Genomic DNA, 7,500 nt, shown 5'->3' with positions numbered 1-7,500 from the left:
GGGATAGGATTAATGACCATTTGGAAAGATGAAGCTTAATCCGGGATAGCCAACACGGATTCGTGAAGGTTAAGTCTTGCCTCACAAATTTGATTGAATTCTTTGAGGAGGTAACTAAGTGTGTAGATGAAGGTAGAGCAGTTGATGTAATATACATGGATTTCAGTAAGGCATTTGATAAGGTTCCCCATGGTCGGCTCATGAAGAAAGTAAGGAGGTGTGGGATAGAGGGAAATTTGGCCAATTGGATAAGTAACTGGCCATCACATAGAAGACAGAGGGTGGTGGTGGATAGAAATTTTTCAGACTGGAGACCAGTTACCAGCGGTGTATCACAGGGATCAGTGCTGGGTCCTCTGCTATTTGTGATTTTTAACAATAACTTGGAGGAGAGGGCTGAAGGGTGGGTCAGTAAATTTGCTGATGACACCAAGATAATGTGGTAGGCTGCAAAGAGACATAGATAGGATGCAGAGCTGGGCCGAAAAATGGCAGATGGAGTTTAACCCTGATAAGTGCAAGTTGATTCATTTTGGTAGGACAAATTTGAATGCGGATTACAGAATTAACGGCAGGGTTCTGAGGATTGTGGAGGAACAGAGAGATCTTGGGGTTCATGTCCACAGATCTCTGAAGGTTGCCACTGGATAGAGCCGTGAAGAAGGCCTAAAGTGTGCTAGCGTTTATTGACAGGGAGCTTGAGTTTAAGAGCCATGGGGTTATGCTGCAACTGTACATGACCCTGGTGAGACCACATTTGGAGTATTGTGTGCAGTTCTGGTCATCTCACAAGAGGAGGGATGTGGAAGCATTGGAAAGGGTGCAAAGGAGATTTACCAGGATGCTGCCTGGTTTGCAGGATAGGTCTTATGAGGAAAGGTTGAGGGAGCTAGGGCTTTTCTCTTTGGAGCGGACGAGGATGAGAGGCGACTTAATCGAGGTTTATAAGATGATGAGGGGGATAGAGTGGACGTTCAGAGACTATTTCATCGAGTGGATGTAGCTGTTACAAGGGGGCATAACTATAAGGTTCGGGGTGGGAGATATAGGAGTGATGTCCGAGGTAGGTTCTTTACTCAGAGAGTGGTTAGGGTGTGGAATGGACTGCCTGCTGTGATAGTGGAGTCGGACACTTTAGGAACTTTCAAGCAGTTATTGGATAGGCACATGGGACACACCAGAATGACGGAGTGGGATAGCTTGAACTTGGTTTCGGACAAAGCTCGGCACAGCATCGAGGGCCGAAGGGCCTGTTCTGTGCTGTACTGTTCTATGTTCTATGAGGTGCCAATGTGTTTCACAGCCAATGGAGTACTTTGAAATGTAGCCCCTGCTGTAGGAAACTGGCAGCCAATTTGCCCATTAAACAGACACCGATTTTTCAGTGACCGTTTGCCAATATCTGATCTTGAGTTTGGCTTCATCTTGAAGCAGATTCATCTGATCTCTACCAAAGGGATTCTCAAACTTACTTTCTGAAAAGGAATCTGAAGGAGGCAAGTCGGATAATAATTCCAAGAGAGTGCAAGTGGAGAAGGAGGTCTCTTTTACCTCTTGAGGCTGTCCTCTCAGAATCATAATTAAACATGTGCATGGAGTTAGGATCCTGGACAAGACCCCAACTATTGGCAATTTGTAAAACAGAGGAAATGTTACTACACCACAGGAGTGATAACACTGACCGATAGGAATCTTTATGTTAAAACAAACTTTTAAACACCAAATTAACCACTTTAGCAGCAAAGAAATAGCTTTACAGTTAAGTTATAACTTCTTAAGTAAAATAGAAAAACTTAACTTCCTAAACCTGCCACTATATTCCAATTAAGCAAACCAATATATGTATTGACAACAAGGACTCCCATGTCAAACTCCTATTCATTGACTACAGCTTTGCCTTCAACACCTTAATCTCAGCCAAGTTCATATCAAAACTCCAAAACCTAGGTCTTGGCTCCTCCCTCTGCAACTGGATCCTCGACTTCCTAACCCATAGACCACAATCAGTAAAGATAAACAACAACACTTCGTCCACGAAAGTCTTCAATGCCAATGCCCTGCACGCCTGCGTGCTTAGCCCCCTACTATCCTCCCTACACACACCTGAATGTATGGTAAAATTTGGCTCCAACTCCATCTACACGTTTGCTGATGATACGACCTTAGTGGGTTGGATCGCAAACAACGATGAGTCAGAGTACAGGAAGGAGATAGAGAACCTAGTGGCATGGTGCAATGACAATAATCTCTCCCTCAATGTCAGCAAAACTGAGGAGCTATTCATTGGTTTCAGGAAGTGAAGTATCATACACACTCCTGTCTTCATCAATGGTGCCGAGGTGAAAATAGTTAACAACTTCAAATTCCGAGGTGTACAGATCAACAATCTGTACTGGTCCACCCATGTCGACGCTACGACCAAGAAAGCACAACAAGGCCTATACTTCTTCAGGAAATACAACATGTCCACATTGATTCTTACCAATTTCTACAGGTGCATCCTATCTGGCTGCATCACAGCCTGGTATGGCAACTGCTCGGCCCAAGACCATGAAAAAACTACAGAGATTTGTGAGCACAGCCCGGTTCATCACGTGAACCCACCTCCTATCCATTGACTCTGTCTACACCTCTCCCTCCCACTGCCTTGGGAAAGTGGGCAGCATAATCAACGACCCCTCCCACGTGGGTTATTATCTCTTCCATTAGGCAGAAGGTACAAAAGTCTGAGAACACGCACAAACAGATTCAAAAACAGCTTCTTCCCTGCTGTTACCAGACTCCTGAATGGCCCTCTTATGAACTGAACTGATCTCTCCAAGCATTGTCTCTACTGTGTAGCACTACACTCCGTATGCTTCACCAGATGTCCATGTCTAGGTATTTACATTGTGTATTTATCGTATGTCCTGTTGTGTATTTATCCTCTGTCCTGTTTTTCATGTATGGAACGATCTGCCTGAACTGTACGCAGAACAATACTCTTCTCTATACCTTGGTACACGTGACAATAAATCTAAATCTAAATTTCAAATACCACTCATGGTGAATTGAACATTCTGAATTCTCCCTCTGGTGGTACATCGGCGAGACCGTGCAGACGCTGCAACAACGGATGAACGGACATCACGCAACAATCGCCAGGCAGGAATGTTCCCTTCCAGCCGGGGAACATTCTTCAGCAGTCAAGGGCATTCAGCCTCTGATCTTCGGGTAAGCATTCTCCAAGGCGGCCTTCAGGACGTGCAACAATGCAGAATCACCGAGCAGAAACTTATAGCCGAGTTCGCACACATTTTCCAATTAAGGGGCAATTTAGCGTGGCCAATCCACCTAACCTGCACATCTTTGGGTTGTGGGGGTGAAACCCATGCAGACACGGGGAGAGTTCTGCACACATGTGTACGGCCTCAACTGGGACCTTGGATTCATGTTGCATTACATTCACCCCCCACCATCTGGCCTGGGCTTGCAAACTCCTCAAACTGTCCTGGCTTGAAACAATTCACACCCCTTTAACCGGCTCCATCTGGAGCTGTAAAGACTTAATTACCTGCAAAGGCTCACATTCAAAATATCATCTTGCATCTTTGACTTTGTCGATATATATGTTGCTGGAACACACCTCTTCATTCACCTGAGGAAGGAGCAGTGCTCCAAAAGACTTGAAACAAACCTGTTGGACTTTAACCTGGTGTTGTAAGACTTCTTATTGTCCAAAAATATTAGGTCGGTTTACTACGATGGGGTGGAAGCATGGGCTTAAGTGGGGTGCTCTTTCCAAGGGCCGGTGCAGACTTGATGGGCTGAATAGCCTCCTTCAGTACTACAATTTTGTGATTCCAAGATTCTATGTCCTGCTTCTGTTATCCCTTTAAAGCAACTTTGGCCAATGTGATGAATGTAAATACAGTTAATTCACCAGTTATGTTCTATGTTATTAACCCTGTGGGTTTTATCTGTGGGCCATTGTACGGCTTCACCCACAGGGGGAGATGTTGGAGCATGCCCATGGCTCCGCCCCTTTGAAGGAGTATAAGACTAGCTGGCCTGTGGGACTGTCCTCAGTATGTACCAGTCGTAGGCAGGCAAAGTTGATAGTTAATTAAAACCACTGTTTTACTCCGACACGAGTCCTTGAGTGAATTGATGGTCGCATCAATTTAATTAACTATCTGAACAAAAACGATTATGGAGTCAGGCCTCAAACCTGACAGACTGGAGCTCGATCCACAGGCCGCGGAGGCAAAGGAAATTTTTTCACACTGGCTGCGGTGTTTCAAGACCTATCTTGCCACGTCGTCAACGCCATCCGTCACGGGCGAACAAAAATGAAGTCTCCTCCACGCATGGGTGAGTCACCGCATTTCTGTGCAATTCGAAGAGGCCACCTCGTATACCGCCGCTCTCGCAATCCTGTGAACGAGGTCTATGCGCGACATATTCTCACTACTCGACACCAGCGCCCCGGGGAGTCACTCAACGACTATCTGCGCGACCTCAAAGCCCTCGCACGCAACTGCAACTATCAGGCCGTTACGGCCACTCAGCAAATGGAGCTCACCGTCCGAGACGTCTACGTTGCGGGGGTCAGATCAAATTACGTGCGGCAGCGACTGCTCGAGAAAGGTGAAACTGGCGACTTCACTGGAGGTCGCTTTCCAGAGCCGCACTGCATTTCCGGCCGAACACTCGACCCCCTCGTGGGCTCCCGACCAGAGACTACCCCAGGCTGTGCTGCCTGCCCACCCCCCCCATCAGGGGGGGTGCCTTGTTATTTTTGCGGCCAGCCTCAACACCCTCAACAGCACTGCCCGGCCCGCAACGCACACTGCAACAGTTGCGGCCGAAAAGGGCACTTCGCCAAGGTCTGCCTCGCCAAGCCTAAGCACGCGAACTCTCAGACCTGCAGACCTCGCAATGTGGCAGCGTGCCTGCCGACTCTGACTCCGCACAGCACGTGCGACTCACGGGGGCCGCCATTTTGGTCATCCTCCCCCACGCGGGCGGCCACGTGCGATCCATGGGGGCCGCCACCTTGGACGCCATCTTCCTCGACGCCCGCCATGCTTGATCAACCGGGGCCGCCATCTTAGACGCCATCTGATACGTCGCTTGACGCGAACGACCTGCTCGGATAGTCACCGGGGGGCCGCCCCAGTACAGCCGACCATGCCGCCGGTTACCCTCAACTCAGCGCAGTCACCTTGGACCAGTCGCGACCCAAGCACCTCAAGAGCTCAATGATGGCCGCCCGGGTTAACAGGTACGAGACGAACTTGCCTGTTCGACTCCGGGAGCACCGAGAGTTTCATCCACCCGGATCTGGTAAGCCGCTGCTCGCTCCCGATATTCCCGTCGGTAGAAATCCGAGGGTCCACTACGGTAACCTTAGCGGTACAGGGCGCTGAGTACACTAATTTCCAGCTGTCCGTGCTCCCAGACCTCTGCACCCTCCTCCTTTTTAGCTCGATTTTCAATGTAATCTCAAGAGCCTGACGCTTAGCTTTGGCGGACCCCTGCCCCCACTCACTGTGTGCAGCCTAGCCATTCTGAAAGTCGACCCTCTTTCCCTCTTCGCTAATCTCACCGCTGATTGCAAGCCAGTAGCCACTTGGTGATGGTGGTTGATTACAGCCAGACCATTAACCGGTTTACGCAACTTGATGCGTACCCTCTTCCCCGGATTGCAGACATGGTCAATCAAATCGCTCACTACTGCATGTTCTCCACGGTGGATCTGAAGTCTGCATACCACCAGCTCCCAATCCGCCCGGAGGACCGCCGCTACACGGCGTTTGAGGCAGACGGCCACCTTTTTCATTTCCTCCGGGTCCCTTTTGGCGTCACGAACGGGGTTTCGGTGTTCCAACGAGCAATGGACCGAATGGTGGACCAGTACGGGCTGCGGGCCACGTTTCCGTACTTGGACAACGTCACCATCTGCGGCCATGATCAGCAGGACCACGACGCCAACCTCCACCGATTTCTCCAAACCGCCCAAAAACTTAATCTCACCTATAATAAGGAGAAATGCGTTTTCCGCACCACCAGGCTAGCCATCCTCGGCTAAGATGTGAAAAACTGAGTCCTAGGGCCCGATCCTGACCGTCTGCACCCCCTCCTGCAACTCTCTCTCCCTCACTGTCCCAAGGCCCTCAAGAGGTGCCTTGGAATGTTTTCCTACTACGCCCAGTGGTTCCCCCAATATGCGGACAAAGCCCGCACACTATTTAAGGCCACCCTTTTCCCTCTGGCAGCCGAGGCCCACCAGGCCTTCAACTGCATCAAGGCGGACATCGCCAAAGCCGCGATGCGCGTGGTAGACGAGTCCGTCCCCTTCCAGGTGGAGAGCGATGCCTCAGAGGTCGCTCTCGCCGCCACTCTCAATCAAGCAGGCAGACTGGTTGCGTTTTTTCCCGCACCCTCACCGCCTCTGAACTTCGACACACCTCGGTCGAAAAAGAAGCCCACGCCATCGTGGAAGCCGTGCGGCACTGGAGGCACTACCTCGCTGGTAGGAGGTTTACCCTCATCACCGACCAACGATCGGTATCCTTCATGTTTGACAATACGCAGCGGGGCAAAATCACTAATGATAAGATCTTGAGGTGGAGAATCCAAATCTCCACCTATAACTACGATATAGTATATCGTCCTGGGAAGCTCAACGAGTCCCCAGATGCTCTGTCCCGCGGCACATGTGCCAGTGCGCAAGAGGACCTACTACGGGCTATCCACAACGACTTCTGCCATCTGGGGGTCACCCGGCTCGCCCATAATATCAAGGCCCACAACCTGCCCTACTCCACCGAGGTCAAAGCTGTAACCAGGGACTGCCAAATCTGTGCGGAGTGTAAACCGCACTTCTATCGACCAGATAAGGCCCACCTGGTGAAGGTGTCCCGGCCCTTTGAACGCCTCAGTATCGATTTCAAAGGGCCCCTCCCCTCGATTAATCGCAATACCTACTTTCTCAATATTATTGATGAGTTCTCCCGTTTCCCGTTTGCCACCTCGTGCCCCAACATGACCACCCCCACTGTTATCAGAGCCCTGCACAGTGTCTTCACCCTGTTTGGTTTCCCCAACTACGTCCACAGCGACAGGGGCTCGTCGTTCATGAGCGACGAACTGCGTCAGTACCTGCTCAGTAAGGGCATAGCCTCGAGCAGGACTACCAGCTATAACCCCAGGGGAAACGGGCAGGTGGAGAGGGAGAACGCGACGGTCAGGAAGACCGTGCTACTGACCCTACGGTCCAGGAATCTCCCGGTTGCCCACTGGCAGGAAGTCCTCCCCGATGCGCTCCATGCTATTAGGTCCCTCCTTTGCACGGCCATAAACCAGACTCCTAATGACCGCTTGTTTATTTTCCCTAGGGGGACTACCTCAGGGGCCTCGCTCCCACCCTGACTGATGACACCGGGTCCGGTTCACCTCCGGAAACACGTTCGGACCCGTAAGACTGATCCCCTGGTAGAGGGTCCAGCTCCTGCA

This window comes from Scyliorhinus torazame, chromosome 8 (genome assembly GCF_047496885.1).
Source record: "Scyliorhinus torazame isolate Kashiwa2021f chromosome 8, sScyTor2.1, whole genome shotgun sequence".
NCBI lineage: Eukaryota > Metazoa > Chordata > Chondrichthyes > Carcharhiniformes > Scyliorhinidae > Scyliorhinus > Scyliorhinus torazame.
This window is presented reverse-complemented; position numbering follows the sequence as displayed.